A 15,374-nucleotide genomic window follows, 5' to 3' on the forward strand; every position below is an offset into this window, starting at 1 on the left:
TAGGGCAGGGAACTTATCATTGTAGCACTCACGACCCCCACAGACTCCACAGAGGCTTCCACCTCCCATCAGGGCCTAGGGCAGGTTACTTACCATTGTAGCACACACGACCCCCACAGACTCCACAGAGGCTTCCACCTCACATCAGGCCCTAGGGCAGGGTATTTACTTCTTACAGCACACAGGACCCCACAGACTCCACAGAGGCTTCCACCTCCCATCAAGGCCTAGGGCAGGGTACTTACTATTATAGCGCACACGACCCGCGTAGACTCCACAGAGGCTTCCCCCTCCCATCGGGGCCCAGGGCAGGGTACTTACTATTATAGCACACACGACCCTCGTAGAATCCACAGAGGCTTCCCCCTCCCATCGGGGCCTAGGACAGGGTACTTACTATTATAGCGCACACGACCCCCGTAGACTCCACAGAGGCTTCCCCCTCCCATCGGGGCCTAGGGCAGGGCACTTACTATTATAGCGCACACAACCCCCATAAACTCCACAGAGGCTTCCACCTCCCATCAGGGCCTAGGGCAGGGCACTTACTATTATAGCGCACACGACCCCCGCAGACTCCACAGAGGCTTCCACCTCCCATCAGGGCCTAGGGCAGGGTACTTACTATTATAGCGCACACGACCCCCATAGAATCCACAGAGGCTTCCACCTCCCATCAGGGCCTAGGGCAGTGGACTTACTATCATAGCACACACGACCCCCGTAGACTCCACAGAGGCTTCCACCTCCCATCGGGGCCTAGTGCAGGGCGCTTACTATTATAGCGCACACGACCCCCGTAGACTCCACAAAGGCTTCCAACTCCCATCAGGGCCTAGGGCAGGGCGCTTACCATTATAGCGCACACGACCCCCACAGACTCCACAGAGGCTTCCACCTCCCATCAGGGCCTAGGGCAGGGCGCTTACCATTATAGCGCACACGACCCCCGTAGACTCCACAAAGGCTTCCAACTCCCATCAGGGCCTAGGGTAGGGCGCTTACCATTATAGCGCACACGACCCCCACAGACTCCACAGAGGCTTCCACCTCACATCAGGGCCTAGGGCAGGGTGCTTACCATTATAGCGCACACGACCCCCACAGACTCCACAGAGGCTTCCACCTCACATCAGGGCCTAGGGCAGGGTGCTTACCATTATAGCGCACACGACCCCCACAGACTCCACAGAGGCTTCCACCTCACATCAGGGCCTAGGGCAGGGTGCTTACCATTATAGCGCACACAACCCCCACAGACTCCACAGAGGCTTCCACCTCCATCGGGGCCTAGGGCGGGCGCTTACCATTATGGCGCACACGACCCCCATAGACTCCACAGAGGCTTCCACCTCCCATCAGGGCCTAGGGCAGGGCGCTTACCATTATAGCGCACACGACCCCCACAGACCCCACAGAGGCTTCCACCTCCCATCAGGGCCTAGGGCAGGGGACTTACCATTATAGCGCACACGACCCCCACGGACCCCACAGAGGCTTCCACCTCCCATCAGGGCCTAGGGCAGGGGACTTACCATTATAGCGCACACGACCCCCACGGACTCCACAGAGGCTTCCACCTCCCATCAGGGTTTAGGGCAGGGGACTTACTATTATAGCGCACACGACCCCCACAGACTCCACAGAGGCTTCCACCTCCCATCAGGGCCTAGGGCAGGGGACTTACTATTATAGCGCACACGACCCCCACGGACTCCACAGAGGCTTCCACCTCCCATCAGGGCCTAGGGCAGGGGACTTACTATTATAGCGCACACGACCCCCACGGACTCCACAGAGGCTTCCACCTCCCACCAGGGCCTAGGGCAGGGGACTTACTATTATAGCGCACACGACCCCCACAGACTCCACAGAGGCTTCCACCTCCCACCAGGGCCTAGGGCAGGGGACTTACTATTATAGCGCACACGACCCCCACAGACTCCACAGAGGCTTCCACCTCCCACCAGGGCCTAGGGCAGGGGACTTACTATCATAGCGCACACGACCCCCACAGACTCCACAGAAGCTTCCACCTCCCACCAGGGCCTAGGGCAGGGGACTTACTATCATAGCGCACACGACCCCCACAGACTCCACAGAAGCTTCCACCTCCCACCAGGGCCTAGGGCAGGGGACTTACTATCATAGCGCACACGACCCCCACAGACTCCACAGAGGCTTCCACCTCCCACCAGGGCCTAGGGCAGGGGACTTACTATCATAGCGCACACGACCCCCACAGACTCCACAGAGGCTTCCACCTCCCACCAGGGCCTAGGGCAAGGGACTTACTATCATAGCGCACACGACCCCCACAGACTCCACAGAGGCTTCCACCTCCCATCAGGGCCTAGGGCAGGGGACTTACTATCATCGCGCACACGACCCCCACAGACTCCACAGAGGTTTCCACCTCCCATCAGGGCCTAGGGCAGGGGACTTACCATTATCGCGCACACGACCCCCACAGACTCCACAGAGGTTTCCACCTCCCATCAGGGCCTAGGGCAGGGGACTTACTATTATAGCTCACACGACCCCCACCGACTCCACAGAGGCTTCCACCTCCCATCAGGGCCTAGGGCAGGGGACTTACTTCTTACAGCGCACACGACCCCCACAGACTCCACAGAGGCTTCCACCTCCCATCAGGGCCTAGGGCAGGGGACTTACTTCTTACAGCGCACACGACCCCCACAGACTCCACAGAGGCTTCCACCTCCCATCAGCGCCTAGGGCAGGGGATTTACTTCTTACAGCGCACACGACCCCCACAGACTCCACAGAGGCTTCCACCTCCCATCAGGGCCTAGGGCAGGGGACTTACTATCGTAGCGCACACGACCCCCACAGACTCCACAGAGGTTTCCCCCTCACATCAGGGCCTTGGGCAGGGTGCTTACTATTGTAGCGCACACGACCCCCACAGACTCCAGAGAGGCTTCCACCTCCCATCAGGGCCTAGGGCAGGGGACTTACTATTGTAGCGCACCCAACCCCCACAGACTCCACAGAGGCTTCCACCTCGCATCAGGGCCTCGGGCAGGGGACTTACTATTGTAGCGCACATGACCCCCACAGACACCACAGAGGCTTCCACCTCCCATCAGGGCCTAGGGCAGGGTGCTTACCATTGTAGCGCACACAACCCCCACGGACTCCACAGAGGCTTCCACCTCCCATCAGGGCCTAACGCAGGGTGCTTACCATTGTAGCGCACACGACCCCCACGGACTCCAGAGAGGCTTCCATCTCCCATCGGGGCCTAGGGCAGGGTGCTTACCATTGTAGCGCACACGACCCCCACAGACTCCAGAGAGGCTTCCACCTCCCATCGGGGGCTAGGGCAGAGTGCTTACCATTGTAGCGCACACGACCCCCACAGACTCCACGGAGGCTTCCACCTCCCATCGGGGCCTAGGGCAGGGTGCTTACCATTATAGCGCACACGACCCCCACAGACTCCACGGAGGCTTCCACCTCCCATCGGGGCCTAGGGCAGGGTGCTTACCATTATTGCGCACACGACCCCCACAGACTCCACGGAGGCTTCCACCTCCCATCGGGGCCTAGGGCAGGGTGCTTACCATTATAGCGCACACGACCCCCACAGACTCCACGGAGGGTTCCACCTCCCATCGGGGCCTAGGGCAGGGTGCTTACCATTATAGCGCACACGACCCCCACTGGCTCCACGGAGGCTTCCACCTCCCATCGGGGCCTAGGGCAGGGTGCTTACCATTATAGCGCACACGACCCCCACTGACTCCACGGAGGCTTCCACCTCCCATCGGGGCCTAGGGCAGGGTGCTTACCATTATAGCGCACACGACCCCCACTGACTCCACAGAGGCTTCCACCTCCCATCAGGGCCTAGGGCAGGGAACTTACCATTGAAGCACACACGACCCCCACAGACTCCACAGAGGCTTCCACCTCCCATCAGGGCCTAGGGCAGGGAACTTATCATTGTAGCACTCACGACCCCCACAGACTCCACAGAGGCTTCCACCTCCCATCAGGGCCTAGGGCAGGTTACTTACCATTGTAGCACACACGACCCCCACAGACTCCACAGAGGCTTCCACCTCACATCAGGCCCTAGGGCAGGGTATTTACTTCTTACAGCACACAGGACCCCACAGACTCCACAGAGGCTTCCACCTCCCATCAAGGCCTAGGGCAGGGTACTTACTATTATAGCACACACGACCCCCATAGACTCCACAGAGGCTTCCACCTCCCACCAGGGCCTCGGGCAGGGTACTTACTATTATAGCGCACACGGCCCCCATAGACTCCACAGAGGCTTCCCCCTCCCATCAGGGCCTAGGGCAGGGGACTTAGTATTATAGCGCAGACGACCCCCATAGTCTCCACAGAGGCTTCCACCTCCCATCGGGGCCTTGGGCAGGGGACTTACTATCATAGCACTCACGACCCCCATAGACTCCACAGAGGCTTCCCCCTCCCATCAGGGCCTAGGGCAGGGTGCTTACTATTATAGCACACACGGCCCCCACAGACTCCACAGAGGCTTCCCCCTCCCATCAGGGCCTAGGGCAGGGTGCTTACTATTATAGCGCACATGACCCCCATAGACTCCACAGAGGCTTCCACCTCCCATCAGGGCCTAGGGCAGGGTACTTACCATTGTAGCGCACACGACCCCCACAGACTCCACAGAGGCTTCCACCTCCCATCAGGGCCTAGGGCAGGGTACTTACCATTGTAGCGCACACGACCCCCGTAGACTCCACAGAGGCTTCCATCGGGGCCTAGGGCAGGGTACTTACTATTATAGCACAAACGACCCCCATAAACTCCACAGAGGCTTCCACCTCCCATCAGGTCCTAGGGCAGGGTACTTACTATTATAGCACACACGACCCCCGTAGACTCCACACAGGCTTCCAACTCCCATCAGGGCCTAGGGCAGGGCACTTACTATTATAGCGCACACAACCCCCATAGTCTCCACAGAGGCTTCCACCTCCCATCAGGCCCTAGGGCAGGGTACTTACTATTATAGCACACACGACCCCCGTAGACTCCACACAGGCTTCCAACTCCCATCAGGGCCTAGGGCAGGGCACTTACTATTATAGCGCACACAACCCCCATAGACTCCACAGAGGCTTCCACCTCCCATCAGGGCCTAGGGCAGGGCACTTACTATTATAGCGCACACGACCCCCGCAGACTCCACAGAGGCTTCCACCTCCCATCAGGGCCTAGGGCAGGGTACTTACTATTATAGCGCACACGACCCCCATAGAATCCACAGAGGCTTCCACCTCCCATCAGGGCCTAGGGCAGGGTACTTACTATTATAGAACACACGACCCCCGTAGACTCCACAGAGGCTACCACCTCCCATCAGGGCTTAGGTCAGGGCACTTACCATTGTAGCACACACGACCCCCGTAGACTCCACAGAGGCTTCCACCTCCCATCGGGGCCTAGGGCAGTGGACTTACTATCATAGCACACACGACCCCCGTAGACTCCACAGAGGCTTCCACCTCCCATCGGGGCCTAGTGCAGGGCACTTACTATTATAGCGCACACGACCCCCGTAGACTCCACAAAGGCTTCCAACTCCCATCAGGGCCTAGGGCAGGGCGCTTACCATTATAGCGCACACGACCCCCACAGACTCCACAGAGGCTTCCACCTCCCATCAGGGCCTAGGGCAGGGTGCTTACCATTATAGCGCACACGACCCCCGTAGACTCCACAAAGGCTTCCAACTCCCATCAGGGCCTAGGGCAGGGGACTTACTATTATAGCTCACACGACCCCCACCGACTCCACAGAGGCTTCCACCTCCCATCAGGGCCTAGGGCAGGGGACTTACTTCTTACAGCGCACACGACCCCCACAGACTCCACAGAGGCTTCCACCTCCCATCAGGGCCTAGGGCAGGGGACTTACTTCTTACAGCGCACACGACCCCCACAGACTCCACAGAGGCTTCCACCTCCCATCAGCACCTAGGGCAGGGGATTTACTTCTTACAGCGCACACGACCCCCACAGACTCCACAGAGGCTTCCACCTCCCATCAGGGCCTAGGGCAGGGGACTTACTATCGTAGCGCACACGACCCCCACAGACTCCACAGAGGTTTCCCCCTCACATCAGGGCCTTGGGCAGGGTGCTTACTATTGTAGCGCACACGACCCCCACAGACTCCAGAGAGGCTTCCACCTCCCATCAGGGCCTAGGGCAGGGGACTTACTATTGTAGCGCACCCAACCCCCACAGACTCCACAGAGGCTTCCACCTCGCATCAGGGCCTCGGGCAGGGGACTTACTATTGTAGCGCACATGACCCCCACAGACACCACAGAGGCTTCCACCTCCCATCAGGGCCTAGGGCAGGGTGCTTACCATTGTAGCGCACACGACCCCCACGGACTCCACAGAGGCTTCCACCTCCCATCAGGGCCTAACGCAGGGTGCTTACCATTGTAGCGCACACGACCCCCACGGACTCCAGAGAGGCTTCCATCTCCCATCGGGGCCTAGGGCAGGGTGCTTACCATTGTAGCGCACACGACCCCCACAGACTCCAGAGAGGCTTCCACCTCCCATCGGGGGCTAGGGCAGAGTGCTTACCATTGTAGCGCACACGACCCCCACAGACTCCACGGAGGCTTCAACCTCCCATCGGGGCCTAGGGCAGGGTGCTTACCATTATAGCGCACACGACCCCCACAGACTCCACGGAGGCTTCCACCTCCCATCGGGGCCTAGGGCAGGGTGCTTACCATTATTGCGCACACGACCCCCACAGACTCCACGGAGGCTTCCACCTCCCATCGGGGCCTAGGGCAGGGTGCTTACCATTATAGCGCACACGACCCCCACAGACTCCACGGAGGGTTCCACCTCCCATCGGGGCCTAGGGCAGGGTGCTTACCATTATAGCGCACACGACCCCCACTGGCTCCACGGAGGCTTCCACCTCCCATCGGGGCCTAGGGCAGGGTGCTTACCATTATAGCGCACACGACCCCCACTGACTCCACGGAGGCTTCCACCTCCCATCGGGGCCTAGGGCAGGGTGCTTACCATTATAGCGCACACGACCCCCACAGACTCCACGGAGGCTTCCACCTCCCATCGGGGCCTAGGGCAGGGTGCTTACCATTGTAGCGCACACGACCCCCACAGACTCCACAGAGGCTTCCACCTCCCATCGGGGCCTAGGGCAGGGGACTTACTATCGTAGCGCACACGACCGCCGTAGACTCCACAGAGGCTTCCACCTCCCATCAGGGCCTAGGGCAGGGGACTTACTATTGTAGCGCACCCAACCCCCACAGACTCCACAGAGGCTTCCACCTCGCATCAGGGCCTCGGGCAGGGGACTTACTATTGTAGCGCACCCGACCCCCACAGACACCACAGAGGCTTCCACCTCCCATCAGGGCCTAGGGCAGGGTGCTTACCATTGTAGCGCACACAACCCCCACGGACTCCACAGAGGCTTCCACCTCCCATCAGGGCCTAACGCAGGGTGCTTACCATTGTAGCGCACACGACCCCCACGGACTCCAGAGAGGCTTCCATCTCCCATCGGGGCCTAGGGCAGGGTGCTTACCATTGTAGCGCACACGACCCCCACAGACTCCAGAGAGGCTTCCACCTCCCATCGGGGGCTAGGGCAGAGTGCTTACCATTGTAGCGCACACGACCCCCACAGACTCCACGGAGGCTTCCACCTCCCATCGGGGCCTAGGGCAGGGTGCTTACCATTATAGCGCACACGACCCCCACAGACTCCACGGAGGCTTCCACCTCCCATCGGGGCCTAGGGCAGGGTGCTTACCATTATTGCGCACACGACCCCCACAGACTCCACGGAGGCTTCCACCTCCCATCGGGGCCTAGGGCAGGGTGCTTACCATTATAGCGCACACGACCCCCACAGACTCCACGGAGGGTTCCACCTCCCATCGGGGCCTAGGGCAGGGTGCTTACCATTATAGCGCACACGACCCCCGTAGACTCCACAAAGGCTTCCAACTCCCATCAGGGCCTAGGGCAGGGGACTTACTATTATAGCTCACACGACCCCCACCGACTCCACAGAGGCTTCCACCTCCCATCAGGGCCTAGGGCAGGGGACTTACTTCTTACAGCGCACACGACCCCCACAGACTCCACAGAGGCTTCCACCTCCCATCAGGGCCTAGGGCAGGGGACTTACTTCTTACAGCGCACACGACCCCCACAGACTCCACAGAGGCTTCCACCTCCCATCAGCACCTAGGGCCGGGGATTTACTTCTTACAGCGCACACGACCCCCACAGACTCCACAGAGGCTTCCACCTCCCATCAGGGCCTAGGGCAGGGGACTTACTATCGTAGCGCACACGACCCCCACAGACTCCACAGAGGTTTCCCCCTCACATCAGGGCCTTGGGCAGGGTGCTTACTATTGTAGCGCACACGACCCCCACAGACTCCAGAGAGGCTTCCACCTCCCATCAGGGCCTAGGGCAGGGGACTTACTATTGTAGCGCACCCAACCCCCACAGACTCCACAGAGGCTTCCACCTCCCATCAGGGCCTAGGGCAGGGTGCTTACCATTGTAGCGCACACGACCCCCACGGACTCCACAGAGGCTTCCACCTCCCATCAGGGCCTAACGCAGGGTGCTTACCATTGTAGCGCACACGACCCCCACGGACTCCAGAGAGGCTTCCATCTCCCATCGGGGCCTAGGGCAGGGTGCTTACCATTGTAGCGCACACGACCCCCACAGACTCCAGAGAGGCTTCCACCTCCCATCGGGGGCTAGGGCAGAGTGCTTACCATTGTAGCGCACACGACCCCCACAGACTCCACGGAGGCTTCCACCTCCCATCGGGGCCTAGGGCAGGGTGCTTACCATTATAGCGCACACGACCCCCACAGACTCCACGGAGGCTTCCACCTCCCATCGGGGCCTAGGGCAGGGTGCTTACCATTATTGCGCACACGACCCCCACAGACTCCACGGAGGCTTCCACCTCCCATCGGGGCCTAGGGCAGGGTGCTTACCATTATAGCGCACACGACCCCCACAGACTCCACGGAGGGTTCCACCTCCCATCGGGGCCTAGGGCAGGGTGCTTACCATTATAGCGCACACGACCCCCACTGGCTCCACGGAGGCTTCCACCTCCCATCGGGGCCTAGGGCAGGGTGCTTACCATTATAGCGCACACGACCCCCACTGACTCCACGGAGGCTTCCACCTCCCATCGGGGCCTAGGGCAGGGTGCTTACCATTATAGCGCACACGACCCCCACAGACTCCACGGAGGCTTCCACCTCCCATCGGGGCCTAGGGCAGGGTGCTTACCATTGTAGCGCACACGACCCCCACAGACTCCACAGAGGCTTCCACCTCCCATCGGGGCCTAGGGCAGGGGACTTACTATCGTAGCGCACACGACCGCCGTAGACTCCACAGAGGCTTCCACCTCCCATCGGGGCCTAGGGCAGGGGACTTACTATCGTAGCGCACACGACCCCCGTAGACTCCACAGAGGCTTCCACCTCCCATCGGGGCCTAGGGCAGGGTGCTTACCATTATAGCGCACACGACCCCCACTGACTCCACGGAGGCTTCCACCTCCCATCGGGGCCTAGGGCAGGGGACTTACTATCATAGCGCACACGACCCCCGTAGACTCCACAGAGGCTTCCACCTCCCATCGGGGCCTAGGGCAGGGTGCTTACCATTATAGCGCACACGACCCCCACTGACTCCACGGAGGCTTCCACCTCCCATCGGGGCCTAGGGCAGGGTGCTTACCATTATAGCGCACACGAACCCCACAGACTCCACGGAGGCTTCCACCTCCCATCGGGGCCTAGGGCAGGGTGCTTACCATTATAGCGCACACGACCCCCACAGACTCCACAGAGGCTTCCACCTCCCATCAGGGCCTAGGGCAGGGGACTTATTATCGTAGCGCACACGACCGCCGTAGACTCCACAGAGGCTTCCACCTCCCATCGGGGCCTAGGGCAGGGGACTTACTATCGTAGCGCACACGACCGCCATAGACTCCACAGAGGCTTCCACCTCCCATCGGGGCCTAGGGCAGGGGACTTACTATCGTAGCGCACACGACCCCCGTAGACTCCACAGAGGCTTCCACCTCCCATCGGGGCCTAGGGCAGGGGACTTACTATCGTAGCGCACACGACCCCCGTAGACTCCACAGAGGCTTCCACCTCCCATCGGGGCCTAGGGCAGGGGACTTACTATCGTAGCGCACACGACCCCCGTAGACTCCACAGAGGCTTCCACCTCCCATCGGGGCCTAGGGCAGGGGACTTACCATTGTAGCGCACACGACCCCCGTAAACTCCACAGAGGCTTCCACCTCCCATCGGGGCCTAGGGCAGGGGACTTACTATCGTAGCACACACGACGCCCATAGACTCCACAGAGGATTCCACCTCCCATCAGGGCCTAGGGCAGGGGACTTACTATCGTAGCACACACGACACCCATAGACTCCACAGAGGCTTCCACCTCACATTAAGGCCTAGGGCAGGGTACTTACTATCGTAGCACTCACGACGCCCATAGACTCCACAGAGGATTCCACCTCCCATCAGGGCCTAGGGCAGGGTACTTACTATCGTAGCACTCACGACCCCCACAGACTCCACAGAGGCTTCCACCTCACATCAGGGCCTAGGGCAGGGTTCTTACTATTATAGCCCACACGACCCCGACAGACTCCACAGAGGTTTCCACCTCTCATCAGGGCCTAGGGCTGGGTACTTACTATTAAAGAGCACATGACCCCCACAGACTCCACAGAGGCTTCCACCTCCCATCAGGGCCTAGGGCAGCGTACTTACTATTATAGCGCACATGACCCCCACATACTCCACAGAGGCTTCCACCTCCTATCAGAGCCTAGGGCAGGGTACTTACCATTGTAGCGCACACGACCAGACACAGACTGCACAGAGGCTTCCACCTCCCATCAGGGCCTAGGGCAGGGTGCTTACCATTGTAGCGCACACGACCCCCACAGACTCCACAGAGGCTTCCACCTCCCATCAGGGCCTAGGGCAGGGTGCTTACCATTGTAGCGCACACGACCCCCGCAGACTCCACAGAGGCTTCCACCTCCCATCAGGGCCTAGGGCAGGGTACTTACCATTGTAGCGCACACGACCCCCGCAGACTCCACAGAGGCTTCCACCTCCCACCAGGGCCTAGGGCAGGGTACTTACCATTATAGCGCACACGACCCCCGCAGACTCCACAGAGGCTTCCACCTCCCATCGGGCCTGCGGCAGGGTACTTACTATTATAGCGCACACGACCCCCGTAGACTCCACAGAGGCTTCGCCCTCCCATCGGGGCCTAGGGCAGGGTACTTACTATTATAGCACACACGACCCTCGTAGAATCCACAGAGGCTTCCCCCTCCCATCGGGGCCTAGGGCAGGGGACTTACTATTATAGCACACACGACCCCCGTAGACTCCACAGAGGCTTCAACCTCCCACCGGGGCCTAGGGCAGGGTGCTTACTATTATAGCGCACACGACCCCCGTAGACTCCACAGAGGCTTCCACCTCCCATCAGGGCCTAGGGCAGGGTACTTACTATTATAGCGCACACGACCCCCGTAGACTCCACAGAGGCTTCAACCTCCCATCGGGGCCTAGGGCAGGGTACTTACTATTCTAGCGCACACGACCCCCGTAGACTCCACAGAGGCTTCCACCGCACATCAGGGCCTAGGGCAGGGTACTTACTATTATAGCACAAACAACCCCCATAAACTCCACAGAGGCTTCCACCTCCCATCAGGGCCTAGGGCAGGGTACTTACTATTATAGCGCACACGACCCCCCTAGACTCCACACAGGCTTCCAACTCCCATCAGGGCCTAGGGCAGGGCACTTACTATTATAGCGCACACAACCCCCATAGACTCCACAGAGGCTTCCACCTCCCATCAGGGCCTAGGGCAGGGTACTTACTATTATAGCACACACAACCACCAAAGACTCCACAGAGGCTTCCACCTCCCATCAGGGCCTAGGGCAGGGCACTTACTATTATAGCGCACACGACCCCCGTAGACTCCACAGAGGCTTCCACCTCCCATCAGGGCCTAGGGCAGGGCACTTACTATTATAGCGCACACGACCCCCGTAGACTCCACAGAGGCTTCCGCCTCCCATCGGGGCCTAGGCCAGTGGACTTACTATCATAGCGCACACGACCCCCGTAGACTCCACACAGGCTTCCACCTCCCATCGGGGCCTAGTGCAGGGCGCTTACTATCATAGCGCACACGACCCCCGTAGACTCCACACAGGCTTCCACTTCCCATCAGGGCCTAGGGCAGGGCGCTTACCATTATAGCGCACACGACCCCCACAGATTCCACAGAGGCTTCCACCTCCCATCAGGGCCTAGGGCAGGGCGCTTACCATTATAGCGCACACGACCCCCACAGACTCCACAGAGGCTTCCACCTCCCATCAGGGCCTAGGGCAGGGCGCTTACCATTATAGCGCACACGACCCCCACAGACTCCACAGAGGCTTCCACCTCCCATCAGGGCCCAGGGCAGGGCGCTTACCATTATAGCGCACACGACCCCCACAGACTCCACAGAGGCTTCCACCTCCCATCAGGGCCCAGGGCAGGGCGCTTACCATTATAGCGCACACGACCCCCACAGACTCCACAGAGGCTTCCACCTCACATCAGGGCCTAGGGCAGGGCGCTTACCATTATAGCGCACACGACCCCCACAGACTCCACAGAGGCTTCCACCTCACATCAGGGCCTAGGGCAGGGCGCTTACCATTATAGCGCACACGACCCCCACAGACTCCACAGAGGCTTCCACCTCACATCAGGGCCTAGGGCAGGGCGCTTACCATTATAGCGCACACGACCCCCACAGACTCCACAGAGGCTTCCACCTCCATCAGGGCCTAGGGCAGGGCGCTTACCATTATAGCGCACACGACCCCCACGGACTCCACAGAGGCTTCCACCTCCCAACAGGGCCTAGGGCAGGGCGCTTACCATTATAGCGCACACGACCCCCACGGACCCCACAGAGCCTTCCACCTCCCATCAGGGCCTAGGGCAGGGGACCTACCATTATAGCGCACACGACCCCCACGGACCCCACAGAGGCTTCCACCTCCCATCAGGGCCTAGGGCAGGGGACTTACCATTATAGCGCACACGACCCCCACGGACTCCACAGAGGCTTCCACCTCCCATCAGGGCTTAGGGCAGGGGACTTACTATTATAGCGCACACGACCCCCACGGACTCCACACAGACTTCCACCACCCATCAGGGCCTAGGGCAGGGGACTTACTATTATAGCGCACACGACCCCCACGGACTCCACAGAGGCTTCCACCTCCCATCAGGGCCTAGGGCAGGGGACTTACTATTATAGCGCACACGACCCCCACGGACTCCACAGAGGCTTCCACCTCCCATCAGGGCCTAGGGCAGGGGACTTACTATTATAGCGCACACGACCCCCAAGGACTCCACAGAGGCTTCCACCTCCCATCAGGGCCTAGGGCAGGGGACTTACTATTATAGCGCACACGACCCCCACAGACTCCACAGAGGCTTCCACCTCCCACCAGGGCCTAGGGCAGGGGACTTACTATCATAGCGCACACGACCCCCACAGACTCCACAGAAGCTTCTACCTCCCACCAGGCCCTAGGGCAGGGGACTTACTATCATAGCGCACACGACCCCCACAGACTCCACAGAAGCTTCCACCTCCCACCAGGGCCTAGGGCAGGGGACTTACTATCATAGCGCACACGACCCCCACAGACTCCACAGAGGCTTCCACCTCCCACCAGGGCCTAGGGCAGGGGACTTACTATCATAGCGCACACGACCCCCACAGACTCCACAGAGGCTTCCACCTCCCACCAGGGCCTAGGGCAGGGGACTTACTATCATAGCGCACACGACCCCCACAGACTCCACAGAGGCTTCCACCTCCCACCAGGGCCTAGGGCAGGGGACTTACTATCATCGCGCACACGACCCCCACAGACTCCACAGAGGTCTCCACCTCCCATCAGGGCCTAGGGCAGGGGACTTACTATTATAGCTCATACGACCCCCACCGACTCCACAGAGGCTTCCACCTCCCATCAGGGCCTAGGGCAGGGGACTTACTTCTTACAGCGCACACGACCCCCACAGACTCCACAGAGGCTTCCACCTCCCATCAGGGCCTAGGGCAGGGGACTTACTTCTTACAGCGCACACGATCCCCACAGACTCCACAGAGGCTTCCCCCTCCCATCAGGGCCTCGGGCACGGGACTTACTATTGTAGCGCACACGACCCCCACAGACTCCACTGAGGCTTCCACCTCCCATCAGGGCCTAGGGCAGGGGACTTACTATCGTAGCGCACACGACCCCCACAAACTCCATAGAGGTTTCCTCCTCACATCAGGGCCTTGGGCAGGGTGCTTACTATTGTAGCGCACACGACCCCCATAGACTCCAGAGAGGCTTCCCCCTCCCATCAGGGCCTAGGGCAGGGTGCTTATCATTGTAATGCACACGACCCCCACAGACTCCAGAGAGGCTTCCACCTCCCATCAGGGCCTAGGGCAGGGGACTTACTATTGTAGCGCACCCGACCCCCACAGACTCCACAGAGGCTTCCACCTCGCATTAGGGCCTCGGGCAGGGGACTTACTATTGTAGCGCACACGACCCCCACAGACACCACAGAGACTTCCACCTCCCATCAGGGCCTAGGGCAGGGTGCTTACCATTGTAGCGCACACGACCCCCACGGACTCCACAGAGGCTTCCACCTCCCATCGGGGCCTAACGCAGGGTGCTTACCATTGTAGCGCACACGACCCCCACGGACTCCAGAGAGGCTTCCATCTCCCATCGGGGCCTAGGGCAGGGTGCTTACCATTGTAGCGCACACGACCCCCACAGACTCCAGAGAGGCTTCCACCTCCCATCGCGGCCTAGGGCAGAGTGCTTACCATTGTAGCGCACACGACCCCCACAGACTCCACGGAGGCTTCCACCTCCCATCGGGGCCTAGGGCAGGGTGCTTACCATTATAGCGCACACGACCCCCACAGACTCCACAGAGGCTTCCACCTCCCATCGGGGCCTAGGGCAGGGTGCTTACCATTATAGCGCACACGACCCCCACAGACTCCACGGAGGCTTCCACCTCCCATCGGGGCCTAGGGCAGGGTGCTTACCATTATAGCGCACACGACCCCCACAGACTCCACGGAGGCTTCCACCTCCCATCGGGGCCTAGGGCAGGGTGCTTACCATT

This window comes from Ambystoma mexicanum, chromosome 14 (genome assembly GCF_040938575.1).
Source record: "Ambystoma mexicanum isolate Mex_15411 chromosome 14, UKY_AmexF1_1, whole genome shotgun sequence".
Taxonomy (NCBI): Eukaryota; Metazoa; Chordata; class Amphibia; order Caudata; family Ambystomatidae; genus Ambystoma; species Ambystoma mexicanum.